At 38.1% G+C, this 24635-nt stretch overlaps 1 protein-coding gene across 2 annotated transcripts in view; it reads left to right on the top strand.

The window, feature by feature from the left end:
* The first annotated feature begins 449 nt into the window (after nt 1-449).
* LOC146810319 (ATP-binding cassette sub-family A member 9-like) overlaps nt 450-24635 on the top strand; it is a 1478308-nt gene continuing 1454122 nt past the window's right edge. For both annotated transcript variants that reach the window (XM_085617315.1, XM_085617314.1), the window contains exon 1: nt 450-563. The gene's annotated coding sequence lies outside the window, so the exon portion shown is untranslated. The remainder of the gene's footprint in view (nt 564-24635) is intronic.

Genomic DNA, 24635 nt, shown 5'->3' with positions numbered 1-24635 from the left:
CACAGTATAACCTCAATGTCACCCCAAAGCATAACCAACGTAACATTCCAAGACACTGCCACGGAGCCATCCCTCCTCTGCGAAAGAGCACACACAGAGCAGAGGAGGCGAAGGAAAAGGAGGAGGGGACAGAGGGGAATGGGAGAAAGAGAAGGACGAACAGAGACCGAGCGAACGAAAACGGCGATAAAAAATACTGTTTTAGCACGTTTTGAGAGGAAGACTGAATGACCGAACAGGAAGTGCATCCTCGAAGGAAGCCAGATTTGGAACTGGGCCACGTTCCTTCTGCATTTCTGTTTTCAATTCTCGGGTATTAATTAAGGCCCCAATTGTTAGAACAAAATAAAAGAGCGTGGAAGCCGAAGGGGAATAAAACATAGCCAGAGTTACGAAAGGACTTTGGCAGTGTGCCCTGGCTTGATTTTTTGTATTTCGTGTCTGTAATGGGAGGGAGCACAGAGCTGTACAGAGGAGACTGGAAGGCAGAATGATGGAGGCGAGCTTCTGTTCCGTAAAGAAGATATAACATTTTAACTGGAACTTGCCCGTCAAAATCGCAGGTGAGACCGCATGTGTCCCTTGGCTGTCTAATTACTTATTATCCACTTTTCTTTTAGTAACATTCGGTGTTGAGGGGTGAAATAAACTTCAAACCACAAATGTACGTCTATTTACAGCACAATAACACAATAATTGTTGTGCCTCTTTTCTTGTGCGTCCATTGGCCTTTGTGTCCACTGGCATGAAGCGCACGAGTTCGCCTTTTTCTTTTCTCACCTGTCCAGACTGATTGGATCCGCTGGCCTGGATAATCCTACATAAGAAGCAGGGTCGCATTGGCCAATCTGGCAACTCATGACAGCATTAGCACTTTGAAGAAGGCATTGCTCCTTCAAGGGTCCCTACCGCTTTCAGAAGGCCACGGAAAGGGGGTGCTCCTGTATCACTGACATTCCACCTTTTAGGCATGCATGGCCTAATTTCTCACCTAGCCCCGCGGACACTCAAGAAGGCAAGGCTACCTGCTGTCCTTCCCAACACCCTGCCCTCTGCCCATTGAACACGCGCCATTAGCCACGAGGTCGTAGGAGGAGCCACGCCGCTTGCTTGTGATGCATTATTAACGCACTACAGAGACTGACTGGGTTGAGGAAGCTTGATGGTCCTGGGGGGGTCCTCCTTATTCTGAGTTCTTCGGCAGTACCGCCGTTAGAAGAGATGCGCACGATCCCAGTACTCCAAGAAATATGGTAGTTTTGCACTTCAGAGTTATTTCTTATGAAAAAAACTCGAACATAAAACCTGGTTAGATTTCCACGGGGGACGAGGTCAGCAAGAAAATAACCGACCTCGGAATCTCCGAAATGGGTGTAAATATGACACTGGAGTTTCTTCCTTTGGTGAAGTTTTGTTCTTCACGGCACTGAAATGACTTGTAATGAGGACCTAAGCAGTAAGCACTCAGTGTTCAGCACAGAAGAACATTGTCAAGCAAGTGTCAGTTTTATAACATTGTTTTTCAGTACGTCACGTATTTGTGCTTCGTTTCCGGGGTCAAGGAAGTTGTGCTGCACAATGTATTTACCCCAGGTTCCAAACCATAGATTCACTTAATGATTAAATGGATTGTGTTTCTAGACTATTCTTTTGTAATCTTTCCAGGCGCGCAACGCCCATTGGGCTCAAAGGGCTTCAACTTTGGCACAAATTAAAGATTCAAACTGCTAACCACGTAAACGAGAACCTGTTGTAGAATTGTTATGCTCTGGCCAAGCAAAACGGAATTTCATGAGTGGGATTAGTAGGACGCATAACCAAATAAAATGTCTGACTACCATAGACATTGGGCGAGTAGGTAACTTGGAGTCACATTTTCTGAAAACGTAGGGGCTGCATAAGCTCAGTATTTTTTGGAGTTGAGTCCGGAAACATTATGTAAGGCAACATTTTCAGTTACTTTTTAGCCACCTCCTTGAACTGCTCAACTGACTTTGGTAAAGTCCAAAGAGCTTCCAGTTGCAGAGTATTCTTTGCAATGGTAAAATAATTCTTCCAGGGACTAAAACTAGATGGGTCTATTGATATGGTGGTCCAGATCCCCGATTTGAGGGACATGTCCCTGGGATTCCTCAACCTGTGCCAGTTAACTAAAAATTGAAGTATCAGCTATAGCAATGGCTGCTGTAAGTTAAATTCGAGTCTAATGTGAGATTGGCTTATAGAATTAGAAAAATGAAAAATATGCTTAAAGACTTTAGAATTAGACCTGTTAAGCTACAATCCCATCTTCCACAGAAACGCCACCAAACTATAACCCATGGAAGGTAAAAACATTTCTCGTATTGCTGTTAGGGGATTCTCGATTATTGTAATTTTTTTCATGGCATAAGTGACCGAGGCAGCTTTAGACTTTAAGTGAGCCAGGGGTTTTTCTCAGGGAATGGTGACTTCGATTTTGGAAATTAAAATGTTTCTGGTATTTTTCCCAGAAATATTTTCTTTTCCAATACTGTGGATGACCTGTTGAGATCCACCGCTCTGTGAAGATAGTGTAGCGGATGTCAACGGGACGTTGTCTTCCCTAATGCAGCGAAACACACCAACACCATGCTTGATCTGTCCAACGAGAATTGACAACAATCTGCCAAATTGTAGGGGACGTCTACAGTTCCAGGAGGACCCCAGAATGGTAGACTTGATTGGCTGGGAAAATAGAAAAGCACAGTGGTCAAAAAAAGTCGGCAGGTGCTGCTAATGGCCATGCACAGCAAAGCGAAAGTTTCATTTGCCCTTACATGGAATATGTAGAAGAGGGCTAGAGAGAGTATGAAACCTATTGAGAAGTACACAAAAGATAGAAGAGAAGATAGATAGAAGAGGTTCTAGAAAAGGAAAGAAGATTAAGAGAAAGAAAGGAGAGTAAATTAAAAAAGCTAACGAAAGCAGGAGAGAGAGGAATGGGAAGATAGATAAATCAGCAAACAGAAATGTATAGTGGAGAAAAGGTTAAGAGAGGAAGCAGGAACAAAGACTGGGAGATTGGTAGTGAACAAAGAAAGTAAGAGAGAGCCTAAAGGAGCAACATGAGAGATAGGTACATGTAGAGAAATGGTGAATGGAGATTTTAAGTGGAATTAAAGCTTATCATATTTTGGCCAACACAATCAGCCTAATGTAATTTTCAAGCACAATTTTGCACTTTATTTTCTAAAAGGGTTTTTAGTGGAAGAGGCAAAAATTACCTTGCATAGTGGTCTTTAAAATCCTAATAAGGTTTAACCATTGTTACTTCATACACATTGCTTTTTCAAATTGGTTAACAGTAGAACCCCCTTGCTATTTGTTACTATATGCTCTTTGTGAGAAGTGCTTACACTGTCTCTTTTAATGCATATCAGCCTTGTCTACATTTGCTGGTATTGTTGCTGGAAAGTATGACTACCTACTGAGAAGTTATCGTTCTGTTAAGAAAGTTATTTGGCTTTCTAGTCTACTTTTAAATATGGCAGTCATAACATGAAGCTTGACTTTTATCTGCACCTGTAGTAATGCTGAAAAGACCCTCTGCAATATTTCCCATTTCCAGTACACATGGCAGGCTTACATGCTTTCTACATTCACTACTTAAAAATGTCCATGCTCATCCCAGCAATGTTAGTCACATAGAGAGTGCCACCTTTAGGATTCTATGCAAGAAGTCTACTGCACAAGAAGGAGTAGAAAATGTCCATAATTGCGGAAGTAGAGGACTCTGTACCATCCAAATGTGAGGTACTATGCAAGCAGCATTATTAACACAAAGCAGTGTCCTTGATGCAAACTGTGAAACCACCACTCAGCATTAGAGGCAATGCTGCTGCTAGTGTCCTCAGCCAGGCCATATGCCTCCAATGGACCCATCTTGGGCTCCCACAATCACCTCTACTTTACCATGCCTACCTGCCTTGCTGGTCGATCTCTAACAAAGGTCTAATTTGGTTAAATACCTTTTGCTCAACCTGCCTGTAACTGTAAGGGATGTATGATAATGTTGGAGTCAATGCAGTTTTGACTTGTGCTTTTGATGAAATGTAATTGAACTATCCATCTTCTGCCACAACCTTACAACAAAATTAATTGTTGGACCTTACCAACTTCTACTGTAAAATAACATTTAAATGCTTTTTGGTTTTCACCATTGTTGCATCTCTAAAATATTTAAAACACACTGTTTGCCACTCATTTCTCAGCTCTTTGTAAAGTTATTTTAAATTAATGGTGAGTCACATTAAAACTTCGCTTACAAAGTTGTTCAGAATTAGGAAACTCCACGCCTTTATATAGCAGAGTAAGGTTCCTAAATTTACGTGAGGTAAGGTCTATCCTTTTGGGCCTTTCAGGTGTGATAATTTCCTGATGCAGAACCAGAAGGATGTACTAGGTAGGACATCCTTCAGCAAAAAAAGTTTGAGTGTGTAGGCTGGACATACACCAGCTGAGGTAAGAAGTGTGGGAGGGAGGGTTCTGAGCTGAGGCCAACTTATATTTTATTTTATAAAGAACAAAAAAATAACTTGATAAGATTCGCATTGCACAAAGTTTGCACAGTTAAGAAAATTCACAAAGTTGTGGCTCAGCCTACTTTACAACTTTACATTCTGGTGGGGTTAAAAGTCAGATTGTGAAAAGTTGATTGAGTGTGCTTTACTATGCACCTTAAAAAAATCCCGATATTACTTCACATAGCATTACACACTGTGCACCTTAATATGGAAACATAATATCAATTGCATAGAATATCAAGTGCAGAATATTGAATACAAAATATTGACCTGTAAGTAAGTATAGTTTTCCTGTACCTTAGTCCACATATATGTACCTATGATATATATATATATATATATATCACCACAAAAACTCCTTCGTCGTTGGGGGCCCCCAACCCCGCAGGGCTGCCTCAGCTGCCAGGCACGAAGCATCCTGGTAATAAATACACCAAAGAAAGTTGCTGAGGCCAATTCACGGAAACACAGTATTTATTCTCCAACTGGCACATGCATCAACAAAGACTTTTGCGATTCCTTAATTGCGATTTTTAAGGAATCGCAATTAAGGAATAGCAAAAGCCTATGCATGTAGGAATCGCAATAAAAATAGCGATTCCTACAAATTCCTTAATTGCAACTCACAAATTGCGAGTCGCAATTAAGGAAAGCCATCCCATTCATTCCTATGGGCCTCCAGGCCCATAGGAATGAATTGGAGATTGCATGAGCAATTTGCGAGTACCAGTTGGTACTCGCAAATTGCTCATGCAATTTCAAGGGTGCAAGGGTGTCAAAATGACACCCTATTGCACCCCTGAAATTGATCTGTGCACATATGTTGCACACACACATGCTCTAAGGGCATGTGTGTGCGCAACATGAAACTTTAAAAAAATGCACAAAAGTGCATTTTTCAAAGTTTTTGCAAATTACCATGAAGTCCAACTTCATGGTAATTTGCTCCCCCCATTAGCGAAATCGCTAATTTTTTAACTTTAATGCATTGCATTTAAGGAATCTCAATTTAGGATTCCTTAAATGGAATCGCAATTTAAGGAATCGCAATTTAGAGATTCCTTAAATTGCGATTTTTGCATTTGGGATGATGCATTCCAAATGCAAAAATACCGGTCGCAAAGGGGCAGATTCTGAGAATCTGCCCGTTTGCGACCGGTTTTTCCTTTGATGTATGTGCCTACAAGTGAAGAGTGGCTGCAGAATAGAAAGTCTATCATCTCCTGACGCGTTTCAGCAGTTACGCCTTAGTCATAGGATCGAGGTATAAGCAGTGTCCAGACACAGGTGTTTTAAATCCCCTGCATCACGTGATCAAAGAACAACCTTCAAGTCCCAGGATGCATTGGTGAAGTACCTTAGTGTTGTGGTGAGTATTCTTGTATTGCTAATGGCGTTTTTTACTACCACCATCAGACACATTTCATAATTTGCATGCATCCTGTTAATAAAGTGTCACATGCATTGTAAAAATGTAAACATTTCAAAGAGTTCTGGACAGATTTCGTTTTTCAGTCTGTAAGCCACATAGAGCACAATGTCTCATGAAATAAGTGGAATCCAGAATTGCAAGGGAGAGGACACCTCTCCCTTCTCCCTTTCTCACCTCCGTACTTTTTGTAGCTTGCAAACCCATCTCTGTGCACGAAGACAAGAGGGTCATGCCCCCCAATTAATCACCACAAAAACTCCTTCGTCGTTGGGGGGCCCCAACCCTGCAAGGTGGCCTCAGCTGCCAGGGACGAAGCATCCTGGTAATAAATACACCAACAGGATGCATGCAAATTATGAAATGTGTCTGATGGTGGTAGTGAAAAACGCCATTAGCAATACAAGAATACTCACCACAACACTAAGGTACTTCACCAATGCATCCTGGGACTTTAAGGTTGTTCTTTGATCACGTGATGCAGGAGATTTAAAACACCTGTGTCTGGACACTGCTTATACCTCGATCCTATGACTAAGGTGTAACTGCTGAAATGCGTCAGGAAATGATATGAAATGATATACTTTCTAATCTGCAGCCACTCTTCACTTGGAGAATAAATACTGTGTTTCCGTGAATTGGCCTCAGCAACTTTCTTTGGTGTATTTATTACCAGGATGCTTCATCCCTGGCAGCTGAGGCCGCCCTGCAGGGTTGGGGGCCCCCAACGACGAAGGAGTTTTTGTGGTGATTAATTGGGGGGCATGACCCTCTTGTCTTTGTGCACAGAGATGGATTTGCCAGCTACAAAAAGCAAGGAGGTGAGAAAGGGAGAAGGGAGAGGTGTCCTCTCCCTTGCAATTCCGGATTCCACTTATTTCATGAGACATTGTGCTCTATGTGGCTTACAGACTGAAAAACGAAATCTGTCCAGAACTCTTTGAAATTTTTACATTGTTACAATGCACGTGACACTTTATTAACAGGATGCATGCAAATTATGAAATGTGTCTGATGGTGGTAGTGAAAAACGCCATTAGCAATACAAGAATACTCACCACAACACTAAGGTACTTCACCAATGCATCCTGGGACTTGAAGGTTGTTCTTTGATCACGTGATGCAGGAGATTTAAAACACCTGTGTCTGGACACTGCTTATACCTCGATCCTATGACTAAGGCGTAACTGCTGAAACGTGTCAGGAAATGATAGACTTTCTAATCTGCAGCCACTCTTCACTTGGAGAATAAATACTGTGTTTCCGTGAATTGGCCTCAGCAACCTTATTTGAATATATATATATATATATATCCAAACCAAAGCTTCCTCCCATGAAGAAAAAGCGCAATACAGCTCCGGGGTAAAATTGACAAAGGCTTTATTTTCAAAGGCGCGTAGTGCTCAAAGTTCCTGAAACGCTCAGGCAGACGCGTTTCAAGCCTCCAATGGCTCTCTTCAGTGCCGGTTTCACGAAATTCTGTGCTCTGTAAGGGGGTCCAACAAGATGCAGCTGTGAAATAGACCGCTCCCTCTGTGATGTCATCACTCCTCCTCCAATGGAAGGTGTGCTAGCCCCTTGAGCTCACACCTTGCTGAGCAGATGCATGCTGGTTAGTGTAGTTCACATGGAGTGTCTGTGTAGTAACAGCGTTTCTCCTAACAACAAGTGATGCCCCAACGAAGTTGGTTGTGTTCCACACGTTAGCTTCAGATGCCCAGCGGTATGGGACAAAGTCTATTTAACTGGTTAAATCCTCCTAATGGATTCACTACATGTGGATCATGCAAGGCATGCAAAAATGGCGTGAATCGTACCAAGTACCAAACTAAAACAGGGATAACCAAAAAGATCACGAAAATTTTCAATTGTAACAGTGACTATACCATCTATGCCTTGGAATGCCCATGCGGGTATTACTATATTGGTAGCACTAAATTACCATTGAAAACACGTATTTTTCAGCATTTACGCGCAATAACTAATCGAGATGGTAATTACCCAGTAGCCCGCCATTTTGCACATAAACACAACAGTGACAACAAACTCTTACGTTTTTTCGGTATTGACCGGATCTTGACACACGTCCGGGGAGGAGATCGGGAGCGTAATTTGAGAGTAAAAGAATCCAGATATATAATCGAATTAAATACAAAAACCCCAAATGGTCTCAACAGTGGTGAAAAATTGGCCACTCACATAGGTTAAAGCAGACACAGTAGCAGTAATTTGTTCTCCTTTTCATTATTATTATTTGCACTGTATCACTGATTTTAATTGAAATTAGGACTGTAGTTATCCCTTAGCTTTCCCTGTAGAATAGGGCTCAGAAACATCTAGGATCACATATCCTTTAATAAGAAACTATACAATTCTCTTTGGAATATTGCACCTTTATTGTGATGTTTCAACTAACATAAATATCCTGTCCATTTCACTTTATGAGCACTATTAGCACTCAAACAGTTCAGATATCACTTATCACACCGCAGGCACTTCATTTTACAGTGGCTTTCCCCTAGGATATCAAAGAGAACCAGTAGGCAGATAGACAACACATAGATGACTAGATGGCCAAGATGGCGGGTACACTACCCATTATTATTATCATTATTATCACTATGATTATTATTCCATCGGTACATTACCTATAATTCATTTTTTTGACAACAAATTGTGATTTTTAAATAGCATCATTACTATGGTACATTACCTATAATTTTTTGACATGTGTAATTGTTTCATGTCGCGCTGCAAATCTCAAAGATTGTCTAACCATTGATGGCTTAATTACAGATTGTATTCATGCTGATAGGACAATAACTCGCATATATGGTATTTCATCACTAGCATGGCAGAGTACGGTCCCTAATTCAAAATCTGTTATGTACACACACGGTCATCTAAGATTGTCAATGCTGCTTATTCATGGCATCTATGCTTGTACAAATGAAATATGGTTATACTTTGACATACTAACGGAGCAGTCCCATAGTCGTAGATTGTAATTTTGTTTAGAGGGCAAGAACTCGCATACATGGTATTTTATCATTAATATGGCAGAGGAGTGTCCTAAACTCAATCCGTTATGTATATTGCACATGGTGATTCAGGACTGTCAAGCATGGTATTTATGTACGCACAAAAATAACCAAATGCAGACATAGCAACGGAGCGGTTGCACATCTAATCAAAAAACTTTATTGTACATGACGAAATGCACATTTGTTTACTAAGACAACGTTGCACGATCTTATCGTATTAACAATTAATTTCGGTTAGTGTTTAGAACCATAACCAATACCAACGATCATGGCAAAATATTGAATTGAATCCATTATTGCAATTTATAATTTATTGTTGATTGAAAGATCGAAGCTCCGTACATAATTGTAGTATGTCTTCTATGTTTTCCGTCACTTTGAAAACAATGATGCCTATTTCTAGAGGAATTTGCCGATTTTATTTCACTCGAAAAAGGCTTAACGCCGAAACGCGTCGTCTTGTTGTTTGTGTACAATAAAAACTTGTACATTCTCCTGGTGTGCCGTTCCTTTGCTTTATAACCTTCGGTGGAAGGATGTATGAAGCTATCTTTGGGAAATAATTTCGGTTGCTGTAACCGTTGAACCGGCACCAACATCGTGGGATCGGTGAGCCGCTAAGCGCAGCAGTTGTTTTGGACATATATATATATATATTCACTGAAAAAACCATGGGTTTCACACACGTTATAGTTAGGAATTAGCATTTAAAAAACCTTAGAAATTCAGTGAAAAAACCATAGGTTTCACACATGTTATAGTTAGGAATTAGCATTTAAAAAACCTTAGAAATTCAGTGAAAAAACCATAGGTTTCACACATGTTATAGTTAGCTGGACATTTTACTCGTAAAAAACCAATGAAATTCCCCCGTTATAGTTAGTTCAGCTAACTATAACTCGCGCGCCCGCAATGCACTGCTGATGACGTCACATATTACATCACTAATGACATGGTCAGTGACATCACTCATGACATCACTGATGACATCTCAAATGACATCACTGATGACATCACTGATGACATCATCCAGTGTTTGTGTGTTTTTCTGAAAATTAAATATGTTTTATATATGTATATCTCAAGGTTGATGGAAGAATAAATGGGTATATTACTGTCTAAATAGATGATTTCTTTTTGAAAAATTGATTGTGTAACTGACTAAGTGTATCATAGTGAATACATGGCTTAGTGAGTAATATTTAAATATGTAAATATCTGTATCATTTTTTCACTTTGTGTATAAGTGGCTGCATGGGTTGGTGAGTAGCTACATGGGTGTCTATATAGGTTATTAGTTGGTTTTTTGAGTATTAGTCTGAGTGTCTGCATGGTTCGGTGGGGGGTATGACGTAGTGCATAGGTGCATGAATGAGTGACTCACTGTTTGTATGTGTTGAACAGAGCATGTGTGCAGGACTGCATGGGTGGATGAGTGTGTGTATGGGTGTGTTAGTGAGTGAATGACTGTCTCAATAGTGTCTTTATGAGTAACTACATATGTTTAAAACTAGTATATGTGACTATTGGTTTATATATGTGAGTATATGTGAGAGTGAGAGATTGAAAGAGTTCCTGTATGAATAATTATATATTTCTATAAGTGATTGTTTAAAAGACTAAGTATGTGTAAGTTTCCGTAGAAGTAAGTGTGGTGGTGTGTGTATAACTGTATATGCAAGTAAATGTATGTTTGATTCTTTATTAGCATGAGTGACTATGTGTGTGAGTAGCTCTATGGATGAGTGGCATTGTGTAACAGGATGTATAGGTGTATGAGTACATATGATAAGTGAGTACATGTATGAGTGACTGTATAGGACTGTTGGTGAATGAGTGGATGTGTATGTGGATCTTAGAATTACTGAAGAGGTTGTTGTAACTGTTATTGGTATGTCCATTGTTTTGAAAATTTTAGTCTCTATTTTTGAATGCGTGTATCAAAGGTTATATTAGGGGAAGAGGAGGTCTGCCACTCTATCACAAGGATGATGTCATCAGTGATGTCATCAGTGATGTCATTTGAGATGTCATCAGTGATGTCATGAGTGATGTCACTGACCATGTCATGAGTGATGTAATATGTGACGTCATCAGCAGTGCATTGCGGGCGCGCGAGTTATAGTTAGCTGAACTAACTATAACGGGGGAATTTCATTGTTTTTTTACGAGTAAAATGTCCAGCTAACTATAACATGTGTGAAACCTATGGTTTTTTCACTGAATTTCTAAGGTTTTTTAAATGCTAATTCCTAACTATAACGTGTGTGAAACCTATGGTTTTTTCACTGAATTTCTAAGGTTTTTTAAATGCTAATTCCTAACTATAACGTGTGTGAAACCCATGGTTTTTTCAGTGAATTTGCAAGGTTTTTTAAATGCTAATTGTTTTTTTTTTCTTCTATTTTTTTTAACATATTTTTATTTTATTTTTCTTACCTTTTATAAAGACTATGGTTAAATTTTTAAAATTCTTTAATATGTTTTTTTTAAATATATTTTTTAAAATAAACATGTAAAATTTATTTGCAGTACTTTTTTTATTTATTTTTATTATTTTTTTAGTACGCGTACCGTAAGCTTACGGTAAGCGTACGGTTTACGCAACGCCCGTAATTTTTCTACGCTGCTTGCGTATAGTTACGCAATTTGCGTAGCCGCGCGTACTCCGCGTGGGACACGTGCGTGCGTACGCTACACGCGCACGTTACGCGGAAGTGTCGGGTAGTGTCTGTTATGCGCATGCGCGCAAGCGCATGTCTTTTTTACGCGCATGCGCACTTTTGCCGTAAGCGTACCGTAAGCGCACCGTAAGCGCACCGTAAGCGTACGGTAGGTCATGTGATCATGAAACACAACTTTTGATTGGTTGAAACTACTTTCAGTTCTAGAACTCTCCTACACCACACCCATTCCTCTCATTTCTGCTTGTGATCCCTTAGGAGAAGGAGCTGGGTTGTCTTTGTGATACGATGGCAGAACAGCAGAGCTCTTCTGAGAGTGAGGCTAGCACTAGCAGCACTGTTTTGAGGCAGAGAGCGAGGAAACAAAAGCCCTCTTATGTATGGGATTATTTTACTTTTCCTGAAGGCCAGCAAAAGGTGAATGCACCCTTAGTAACTTGCAAGCTGTGTCAGCGTGTACTTTCAAGAGGTAATCCTGACAGGAAGTATTCCTTTGGGAATCATACCATGAAGAGACACCTCAAGGATGTACACAGAAGGACACATGGTCATCTTTTTGGAGGTAACTCTTCAGAAAGACAAGCAAGTACATCCAGAGCAGCTCAGCCTGGACCATCATCTGCAGAGCTGACTCCTTCTTCTGCAGGTCAGGTGAGCCCTTCATCTGTGGGGGGAGCATCTCCTTTTGCTGGCCCTCTGGAAATGAACCCTCGATTTCGGAGGGTTGATATTCGATGCGCCTTTTGTCAAGATCTAATTTGCCATAGGGAGACCAGTGTTTCCCTAGTGAACAACAAAATAGATCAGCACACTTGTCGCTTTGAATAATTTTCCCATTCTTTCTTTCCTCTGTCCCTGCATGAACACAACGGTTCTTTTAAGAGCCAACCTTATCTTTCATCTTTTTTTTACATATGTTTTTAAAAACGTTTTTTTTTTTTTTTTTTTAAAAACCACAAAAAATCAATATTCACATTACAAGGTCCTTGAGAGACTACAATTATTATTATTGACTTACCATACCCACTCAAAAAAATATTTATTCATTTGTTTTTTAAAAAAATAGCTTTAAAAATGGTTCTAGTTTTCGAAATTTTTCTATATCAATCTGAAAAAAAAGAAAAAAGTATTAATATTTTTAAAACATTTTATAATACAGTACACATATTTACATATTTTTCAAAAAATATTTTTGCCTTATTTTTGCTGTTTTCAGAATATATTGCATTTCACTATAAATTGTGAAAGCAATTGCATTCATCATTTTACAGCGGGCAAAAAAAAAGAACAATCACAAAGATTGTATTAAAAAAGCCCAGAATCTCTTTTTACTTAAACTTAACATTATAGAAATGCATAATTATCTAAAAAAATATCATCTAATACCAATACTTATTTCTTTAAAATACCGTCTGATATGTTTGTTTCAGAAGTATAATCACAATATTATATCTCAAATAACTCCACAATACATCTGATTCCATTTCCTTTAGGCCAAATAGTAATTTTAATTTTTTTTTGGGAATAAATTTCCAACGGTAATCCAATAAAATTCTAAAGTTTAATTTGTCCAGATCTCACCGATTCTCTGTAACATTTTGGTTCATGAAAATTTTTTGAATAATTTATTAAGTCCACAATAGAATTGGTTACTTTTCCACATGGCCAAATAGTAATTTTTTAAATCATTTTTGAAAAAATTTCCAATGGCAGTCCAATAACATTCCAAAATTTAAATTGTGCAGATGTTACCGATTATCTCTAAATTATTGGTTTTTGAAAGTTTCATTAAAAATTAAAAAAGTCCACATTACAATTGGTTATCTTTCCATTAGGCCAAATGATAATTTAAAAAATCTTTTTTTTACAAAATTACAATGGTAATCCAGTAAAATGGTAAAATTATTTTGTCCAGATCTTGCCAAATCTCTCTAAAATTTAGGTTTCAGGAAGATTAGATAGGAATTTGCTAAATCAAAAGGCAAACGTTGTTTGAAAATCAATTGGGAATCATTACACAGTGTCCAGCCTTTTTCACATTTAAGATAAACTGTGTAATGTCCAGAAGTAACAGTAGGTCCATCATGGAAAATTATTGCAACAGTTACAAAAGTTTTTCCTGAAATTGATAATTGCTGTCCTGTAAACTTCTTTATTAAAGTATCCAATTTTGAACCATCAGCTCTACATCGTTGCATCATTAAAATTACATACTGTCCGTATTCCTTTAAAATTAATGTTGAAAACATGTCAGATTTACACTCACCACATTTCATGCTATGATTAGCATCTTTAACTAATTTTGCAAAAGTGACTGTTTTACTCTCTGGCAATGTCAAATAAATAAACCTTTCATTATCAACATTAGAGCCACATATATTATAACAATTTTCACAACTATGTTCCCATTTATAAGAGAGACCAAAAAAAATTTCAATGGGAACTCCTTCTTCTTCCACTACCTGAAGAAAATACATCAAAAATTCGTGTGCATCTTGCTGTTCATTTTGAGAAAACTGTGTTCATCCTGAACATATATCTAAAAGTTTTCTAATTTCAGTAGCACTTTCTATTTGAGTTTTATCTTTACTCAGCTTTTGAAAAAGGAGACTCAGCTCTGAACAGAATCTTTTTCCCTGATTTACTATTATCTGCTCTTGCAAACTTTCCAGATAAAATGCAACATTCAGCACTACATTTGCGTAGCAGTTGACACCAGAGCTATTTTCAAAATGACATCCTACAACCTGTTCTTCATTTTCCTTTTTGTTTTTGCTTGCAATTACATCACTCCTCTTTTTTTTCCTCTTCTCTACATCTTCATTACAGATATTCTCATTTTTTCTTTTACGAGAAACTACACGTTTCTCCAACACAGGATACTGACCTAAATGAGGAGCATAGCTTCTTCTTAATCTATTATACTCCTTTACACAGTTTGTATCAGCACTAACTTTTGAATCATCAAAGTCTATCATGAATAAACCTGATAATGTTTTCACTCGTGACAAAGCAACATATGCCATACCTTCTTTGAACACAGTTGAACCAATGTTCACAAAAGCACAATCTACAGTCAATCCTTGAGACTTGTGAATAGTTACAGCATATGCTAGAGAAAACGGAAACTGCTTCCTACGTACATATAAGTCTTTCACAAGCATGAAACGAACTGTACAACGACAAATATCTTTAACTTCTTCTATATGATCAAATTTTATTTTTAAACATTCAATTCCTTCTTTTTTCTGATAATTAATAAAACCCACAACTCTTCCCATAGCTCCATTAACTAAACCTTTTTCAACATCCAAATTTCTTCTTAAAAATACTCCACAGTTCATGCAAACATATAGATTTTTTTCTAATCCAGCTGTTTTGGAGATGTTCTTCTCTAGTGAGTCCAATTTATTTTTCAGTTTGCCTGTTACTGTGACAGTAATTCTTCCATCCTCAATTTTGTCCACTGCTTCCAATTTCCTGATCTCTTCCTTTTCCAATTTCAAAAGCTCCTCATTAAATATTGAGCATTCACGTAGAGTTGGCATTAAGCAGATGACACTTTTGTTTTCTGCAATATTCTTGTATATTTTCTCTGCAACTATTTCTTCCTTTGGAAATAAATTATGTAGCAGCCGACTCTGTAATGCTTTTTTGCCAACTTCTGTGAGTAGTCCAATTCTGATATCTTTCAGAATACTTCCATATTCTTCATCGCTTGCTTGCCTCATATTAGTAGTAAGTTCCTTGTACTCAAAGAAGGACCAAATATTTGTATTTCCGATGCTTCCCAATGACTTCTTCGTGTCTTCATGTGTGACAGTATTAAATACTGGTTGTCCTTTAACTGAAGTAAGTTGCAAAAGATCTCCAAAAACTATGACGTGTTTTCCACCAAATAACATGTCATAGTCTGTCTTCAAAATTTGCTGCATTCTTAAATGCACAAAGGCAAGCATTAAGTTTGATACCATGCTCACCTCATCAATAATGAGAACTTGCATCTTCTTCAATACTCTTGAAACTTCCAAGGATGCTTCTCCAGTTAGCTTGTTGTATTGTATTTTGTTCTCATGCTCCACTGGTAACATTAGCAAACGATGTAAAGTGATTCCTTTTATGTTATATGCTGCTAACCCAGTTGGAGCAGTAACCACACAAGACAAAGTAGAATCCGTTTTTTGCTGTAGGTAGCTTCTGATGACTTTTATTAGGAAACTTTTTCCAGTTCCAGCTTGTCCGCTTACATACATCCTGATTGGATGAAATGATGTGCATGAGCACTCTTTTTTTTCATGTAGAAATCCGTGATCAATTTTGTTTTTGATCTCTTCATAAATTTGTTGCTGCTCTTGATTCAGTTGTCTTTCCAAATTTTCTAAGTCTATAAATTCTTCTTGAGCTTGATTCATAGCCGTTTCCACTTCATTCATGGCTATTGATGCTTCATTTTCAACGATTGGTTGTCCTAGGGGATCTTGACTGAGTGTTCCTGAACTTTGGCTGTCCTGAGAACTGTCTCTAGCTATTTCTGCTGCAATTGTAGTTTCCTGTTCAATTTCTTCATTTAACATTTGCAGATAAGTTGAGAATGTACTGCATTGTATGCTGTCTTTGCAAGCATTAAAAGAATCTTCATAGCTTTGAAATTCTCCCAGTAGTTCATCCTCTGTACGCCATGGTTTAAACAACTGTAAAAGAGCCAAGTAGTAAAATTCCTTCTTGTCAGTAGTGTCACAACTCAGCTTCCGGTGATTTATCAAACTTCCTTTTGTTTGCTTCACCAAACATCCTTCTTCACCAACGACTTTATATTTTCCATTGTTGATGTCTTCTGCGGCTTTCCGTGAATAAATGTAGTTCTGCAGCACTTCATAGAGACACATGTTCTCCAGATGATGACTTCTCTTGGGATAATAAGTGTCCAACATGTTTGATTTCAAAATATCTGTACTTTCTGGGTCATTCTCGGCCAAATATTCAATTTCTCCTACAGATTTCAGTACCCGATTTCTCATTGCTGCAAGGCCTAAACTTGCCCAAATTATTCTTCTTGACTTCGAGTAGAGACTTGCAGAAGATAACCTATCTGAACATTCGTAGGATCCAATTTCTCGATGCGATAACATCTTCAAACTGAAACTGTACAGCTTCTTACTGACAGTCTTCTCGTGAGAAATCTCTTCCCACATTTCCTTCAATTCTGTTTTTTCTGATTTCGTAATGTAAGACGTTACATATCGAGCAACAGCAATGGAATTGTCAGCTACATACTGTATATCCATGTTAGCGTTCCACATGGATAAAATGACTGGGTTGTAGTCATTTATATTTTTTGATTCTTCTTTTCTTTTAAGGTTGTAGGTATTCTTAGGTGATTTTCTTGTGATAGTATGTCTCACAGCTGACATAAAACTGTTAACTCTTCCATTTGAAAGAACAGGTCTAGGAAATCCAAATCGACATTTAGTGTAGTATTTATCTTTGCTCTTGTATTTCCGTCGACAGTATTTTCCACACCGATGACTTTGGAAACGTAAAACTTGCTCCTTTAACTTTTTCTCTTCTGCGCTTTTTGGTATAGCACATGTTGCATATTCTTCAATGTAAGATAACACTGCTTCATCAGTATCTGTTCCAAACTTTGGGGCATCCTTGATCCACAACAGCATATGAATATGAGGAGCACCTCTTGCCTGGTACTCTTTTCTCCAAAAGAAATCCACTACTTCTCCAAGAGGTGGATTTTTTTATTGCAGATGAAGGACATCATAGCCTCAAATCTATGATTGAAATATCTGCAAACATTAACCGGATCCAATGAGCACAGTTCTCCTGCTGTCTTGTATTCGATGTTTTTAATGTTTGAATTTGCCTCTCGTAGAAAATCCAGTAAATCATCCCAAGCGTACTCGGCACAGCTTAGGGTAAGGAACCATGTTGGAGTTCCTAAATTCCGTAACATGCATTTTAATTCACCATGACGTCGGTACCAATATTCATTTGTCCCACGCTGACAAGCCATCAGATTGATCAGTTGTGTTTCCAAATGATCATCTCGGTGCTGCACTTTCTCCATAAAATCCTTAGCAGACACATTTTGAAAATGTACTCCACTTTTTAAAATGTGATTTACTGCATAAGACAGTGCAGACAAGTCGCTTTCAAATAAAAGATGGAACAAATAAGGAATACTTTGTCGAAATCTGGGATCTTCAGCATATAGTCTTGTAGTCCGATACTCAGAAGCTGGAATCTGTTCTGGACGTTCATCGTATCGTCCTCCTTTTCCTTTAGGAAACAGCTGGGGAAAACATCGAGCTTCCAAGCTCTCCTCCCATACACTCACGGGAGTTCCTTTTGCTTTCTTCATCTGAAAGAGATCAATATTGTCTCCCATAACTTCTTTTGAATGAAGAGGATGTATGCTAAAATGTTCATAAATTTCTTCTTCCTTTGACTTGTCCACTTTTTCAATTTGTCCAGTTGGTGTTTCTGTGTCTTCTTGTAAATCTTCTTCTTCTTCTTCTTCTTCTATATAAATTGATTCATACCATTTGTTATTCCTTTTCAAATACAAATTTGCTCTTTGTACTTTCCGTACATCTACCAGCTCCTGCCAAATCTTCTTATTCTTTGTAGGTACACCATTAACCAGAATAACTAATGGTTCAGTTTCCAAAGTATCCGCATCAATAGTTTCCATATTTTTTTTCAAATCCAAGGGCAAATACACCACTCTACCTTTTAAACCTCTCAGTAAATCAGAAGGAGGTAATTTACCAGTTTTGGGCTCCATACGTACTATGGTCTGGAACGGATGAACACATTGAATGAGTATAGACTCATAAGTATTTAATTCAGAAAGTTCAGCAGGAATAGCATCCAATTCTAAATTATTATGTACAGCTCTGGTCGGCATTCTATTTTCCTCTAACTTGTTGTAACAGTATTTACAAATACGCTGAACTTCACCCAATTCAAAACAATTTTCAAGAAATATATATGTGGCAAAATCCTTCCACTTATAATTATCTTCATTTTCACTCTTTCTGTACAGATCAACATACCTGGTTTGTTTTCTATAATGAGTTCTGCGGCAACAAATACAAGTAATATTTGGTCTTTCATTAGAGATTTTTTCAAATTTTGTTATGTGATCATTAAATGTCTTACTTACAAATGGTTCTACATTCTCTTCCACTTCTTCCTCATTTAGTGTGTCCTTCTCTGCACTGTTTTGTTCAGGACCAAAGTAACAAAACTGAATTTCATCAACAACCTTCTCTACATCTGATACCGTTCCTCGGAACAGAGCCCTATTCAATTCATCTAACTTTATTGCTGGACTTTTAGCAAAATACAACCGTCTCACAAACTTTCTCATTTCAGTATGATGAACAGCCAGCATCCTAAAATGATGGAAAACACTATTGCACACTTTTCTAGATAGACAAGCCAGAGAATGACCCTGCAAACCAGTATTCTCTCTCACTCTGCATGGATCCAGACTTTGAAGCACCTTAATCTTCTGTTTTATTCTTTTTTTTACTATATTCTCTTAGAAACTCTCGAAATTTGTCAATAGATTCCTGACGCACAGTGCAAATACTACTACAATTCCAAGTGTACACTGGGGCTTTAGGACGTCTCCCCATTGCCTCATCTGCCATCACTTGTACCTCATCTCTTGGAACCATTATCTCCTTCTCCATTATGCAACCATTTTTTACTTCGTATGAACGACCTCTGGTGTCAACTGCATGCAGCAAACTATTACTTTGAAAATAGCTTTCTTCATTAAAAAAAGGTTCACTACTTGAACTATGCATCCACTTGCCTAAAAACACTTTACAAAAGTTTGTTCTGTTCACTACTCTTTTCCTTTTGCTATGTGATTTCAGTACATTAACCATTTTGTCTAATGTACGCATCCTATTCAAAATTAATATGAATAGTTTCCTTTTTAATTCTAATGCCTTTGCTGCAATGGCTTCTATTTCTTTTTTTCTTTTATAAAACTTTGTCTTTTTCTTATATTTCTTCACATCCTTCATCAAATTAGACATAACTCTTCTCTGAAACATTTTTCTACGTATCTCTTTAAACGCTGTTTTTCTATTTATATAAATCTTTTCAGTTGCTGAAGGTATATTTGCATTAACTAAATTGTCAATTTTTTCCTCTTCTTTTTTTTTAAAAACATCCTTTCGAGTACAGACATTTTGTACATTTTTCATTCTTTTGAATATATTTTTAAGAAATTGTTTTTTTTGCTTACCAGAAGATTTTTTCTTTTTCCCAACATCAGCATCTTCTACTAACTTTGGTCCTCTAGTTGTCTTCAAATATAGGTTTTTTTTTTAGCGTTTTTTGAACTCTGGATTTTGTAGGCATCTTAAATTTTGTTCACTGCTCTTCAGAAATACCTGAAAAAAACTAAAAAAAAAATTCCTTTATTTTATTTAAATATATTACTACATTTCTTTTCACAATAGTCACAAAACGAAATTTCTTTGCCAATTTGAATGCACACTTACTGCTCTTTTTTTTTGGCAAGTGAAAATCACTTTTACAGACTGACACATTATGAAACCACTTTTCAGATTTTTTAAAAAGCCCATGTCCAGACTGCTACACTCCAGCAAGGGCAACCAGCCTTAGTGATGCTGAATGTATTTGCATTACAGACTGAAACCTGAAAACCCCACTCGCTTGTAAATACTGTGCATGATTATACATGGCAAGCAGATGGGTGTGTGCTAAGAGTCTGCTTCTTCCCCCAAAAAATCGCTCCCCCTTTTTCCTACTAATGCAACTGTGAAATCACCAGAAAAAAACGCAATAAATCTCTGCCTGTAATTCCTATTTCCACACAGAGTCATGTTTTCACATTAGTCCCAAAACGAAATTTCTTTGCCAATTTGAAAGCACACTTACTGCTCTTTTTTTTTGGCAAGTGAAAATCACTTTTACAGACTGACACATTATGAAACCACTTTTTTGATTTTTTTAAATGCACATGTCCAAACTGCTTTTTCAGACCACCACCATGTGTAACCTGGGTGGCTGCCTACATTCCAGCAAGGGCAACCAGCCTTAGTGATGCTGAATGTATTTGCATTACAGACTGAAACCTGAAAACCCCACTCGCTTGTAAATACTGTGCATGATTATACATGGCAAGCAGATGGGTGTGTGCTAAGAGTCTGCTTCTTCCCCCAAAAAATCGCTCCCCCTTTTTCCTACTAATGCAACTGTGAAATCACCAGAAAAAAACGCAATAAATCTCTGCCTGTAATTCCTATTTCCACACAGAGTCATGTTTTCACATTAGTCCCAAAACGAAATTTCTTTGCCAATTTGAAAGCACACTTACTGCTCTTTTTTTTTGGCAAGTGAAAATCACTTTTACAGACTGACACATTATGAAACCACTTTTTTGATTTTTTTAAATGCACATGTCCAAACTGCTTTTTCAGACCACCACCATGTGTAACCTGGGTGGCTGCCTACATTCCAGCAAGGGCAACCAGCCTTAGTGATGCTGAATGTATTTGCATTACAGACTGAAACCTGAAAACCCCACTCGCTTGTAAATACTGTGCATGATTATACATGGCAAGCAGATGGGTGTGTGCTAAGAGTCTGCTTCTTCCCCCAAAAAATCGCTCCCCCTTTTTCCTACTAATGCAACTGTGAAATCACCAGAAAAAAACGCAATAAATCTCTGCCTGTAATTCCTATTTCCACACAGAGTCATGTTTTCACATTAGTCCCAAAACGAAATTTCTTTGCCAATTTGAATGCACACTTACTGCTCTTTTTTTTTTGGCAAGTGAAAATCACTTTTACAGACTGACACATTATGAAACCACTTTTTTGATTTTTTTAAATGCACATGTCCAAACTGCTATTTCAGACCACCACCATGTGTAACCTGGGTGGCTGCCTACATTCCAGCAAGGGCAACCAGCCTTAGTGATGCTGAATGTATTTGCATTACAGACTGAAACCTGAAAACCCCACTCGCTTGTAAATACTGTGCATGATTATACATGGCAAGCAGATGGGTGTGTGCTAAGAGTCTGCTTCTTCCCCCAAAAAATCGCTCCCCCTTTTTCCTACTAATGCAACTGTGAAATCACCAGAAAAAAACGCAATAAATCTCTGCCTGTAATTCCTATTTCCACACAGAGTCATGTTTTCACATTAGTCCCAAAACGAAATTTCTTTGCCAATTTGAAAGCACACTTACTGCTCTTTTTTTTTGGCAAGTGAAAATCACTTTTACAGACTGACACATTATGAAACCACTTTTTTGATTTTTTTAAATGCACATGTCCAAACTGCTTTTTCAGACCACCACCATGTGTAACCTGGGTGGCTGCCTACATTCCAGCAAGGGCAACCAGCCTTAGTGATGCTGAATGTATTTGCATTACAGACTGAAACCTGAAAACCCCACTCGCTTGTAAATACTGTGCATGATTATACATGGCAAGCAGATGGGTGTGTGCTAAGAGTCTGCTTCTTCCCCCAAAAAATCGCTCCCCCTTTTTCCTACTAATGCAACTGTGAAATCACCAGAAAAAAACGCAATAAATCTCTGCCTGTAATTCCTATTTCCACACAGAGTCATGTTTTCACATTAGTCCCAAAACGAAATTTCTTTGCCAATTTGAAAGCACACTTACTGCTCTTTTTTTTTGGCAAGTGAAAATCACTTTTACAGACTGACACATTATGAAACCACTTTTTTGATTTTTTTAAATGCACATGTCCAAACTGCTATTTCAGACCACCACCATGTGTAACCTGGGTGGCTGCCTACATTCCAGCAAGGGCAACCAGCCTTAGTGATGCTGAATGTATTTGCATTACAGACTGAAACCTGAAAACCCCACTCGCTTGTAAATACTGTGCATGATTATACATGGCAAGCAGATGGGTGTGTGCTAAGAGTCTGCTTCTTCCCCCAAAAAATCGCTCCCCCTTTTTCCTACTAATGCAACTGTGAAATCACCAGAAAAAAACGCAATAAATCTCTGCCTGTAATTCCTATTTCCACACAGAGTCATGTTTTCACATTAGTCCCAAAACGAAATTTCTTTGCCAATTTGAAAGCACACTTACTGCTCTTTTTTTTTGGCAAGTGAAAATCACTTTTACAGACTGACACATTATGAAACCACTTTTTTGATTTTTTTAAATGCACATGTCCAAACTGCTTTTTCAGACCACCACCATGTGTAACCTGGGTGGCTGCCTACATTCCAGCAAGGGCAACCAGCCTTAGTGATGCTGAATGTATTTGCATTACAGACTGAAACCTGAAAACCCCACTCGCTTGTAAATACTGTGCATGATTATACATGGCAAGCAGATGGGTGTGTGCTAAGAGTCTGCTTCTTCCCCCAAAAAATCGCTCCCCCTTTTTCCTACTAATGCAACTGTGAAATCACCAGAAAAAAACGCAATAAATCTCTGCCTGTAATTCCTATTTCCACACAGAGTCATGTTTTCACATTAGTCCCAAAACGAAATTTCTTTGCCAATTTGAAAGCACACTTACTGCTCTTTTTTTTTGGCAAGTGAAAATCACTTTTACAGACTGACACATTATGAAACCACTTTTTTGATTTTTTTAAATGCACATGTCCAAACTGCTTTTTCAGACCACCACCATGTGTAACCTGGGTGGCTGCCTACATTCCAGCAAGGGCAACCAGCCTTAGTGATGCTGAATGTATTTGCATTACAGACTGAAACCTGAAAACCCCACTCGCTTGTAAATACTGTGCATGATTATACATGGCAAGCAGATGGGTGTGTGCTAAGAGTCTGCTTCTTCCCCCAAAAAATCGCTCCCCCTTTTTCCTACTAATGCAACTGTGAAATCACCAGAAAAAAACGCAATAAATCTCTGCCTGTAATTCCTATTTCCACACAGAGTCATGTTTTCACATTAGTCCCAAAACGAAATTTCTTTGCCAATTTGAAAGCACACTTACTGCTCTTTTTTTTTGGCAAGTGAAAATCACTTTTACAGACTGACACATTATGAAACCACTTTTTTGATTTTTTTAAATGCACATGTCCAAACTGCTTTTTCAGACCACCACCATGTGTAACCTGGGTGGCTGCCTACATTCCAGCAAGGGCAACCAGCCTTAGTGATGCTGAATGTATTTGCATTACAGACTGAAACCTGAAAACCCCACTCGCTTGTAAATACTGTGCATGATTATACATGGCAAGCAGATGGGTGTGTGCTAAGAGTCTGCTTCTTCCCCCAAAAAATCGCTCCCCCTTTTTCCTACTAATGCAACTGTGAAATCACCAGAAAAAAACGCAATAAATCTCTGCCTGTAATTCCTATTTCCACACAGAGTCATGTTTTCACATTAGTCCCAAAACGAAATTTCTTTGCCAATTTGAATGCACACTTACTGCTCTTTTTTTTTGGCAAGTGAAAATCACTTTTACAGACTGACACATTATGAAACCCCTTTTTTAATTTTTTTAAATGCACATGTCCAAACTGCTTTTTCAGACCACCACCATGTGTAACCTGGGTGGCTGCCTACATTCCAGCAAGGGCAACCAGCCTTAGTGATGCTGAATGTATTTGCATTACAGACTGAAACCTGAAAACCCCACTCGCTTGTAAATACTGTGCATGATTATACATGGCAAGCAGATGGGTGTGTGCTAAGAGTCTGCTTCTTCCCCCAAAAAATCGCTCCCCCTTTTTCCTACTAATGCAACTGTGAAATCACCAGAAAAAAACGCAATAAATCTCTGCCTGTAATTCCTATTTCCACACAGAGTCATGTTTTCACATTAGTCCCAAAACGAAATGTATTTGCCAATTTAAATGCACACTTACTGCTCTTTTTTTTTGGCAAGTGAAAATCACTTTTACAGACTG

This window comes from Triturus cristatus, chromosome 7, assembly GCF_964204655.1.
Source record: "Triturus cristatus chromosome 7, aTriCri1.1, whole genome shotgun sequence".
Taxonomy (NCBI): domain Eukaryota; kingdom Metazoa; phylum Chordata; class Amphibia; order Caudata; family Salamandridae; genus Triturus; species Triturus cristatus.
The sequence above is the reverse complement of the archived record's forward strand: the minus strand, read 5'-3'. Positions and strand labels throughout refer to the sequence as shown.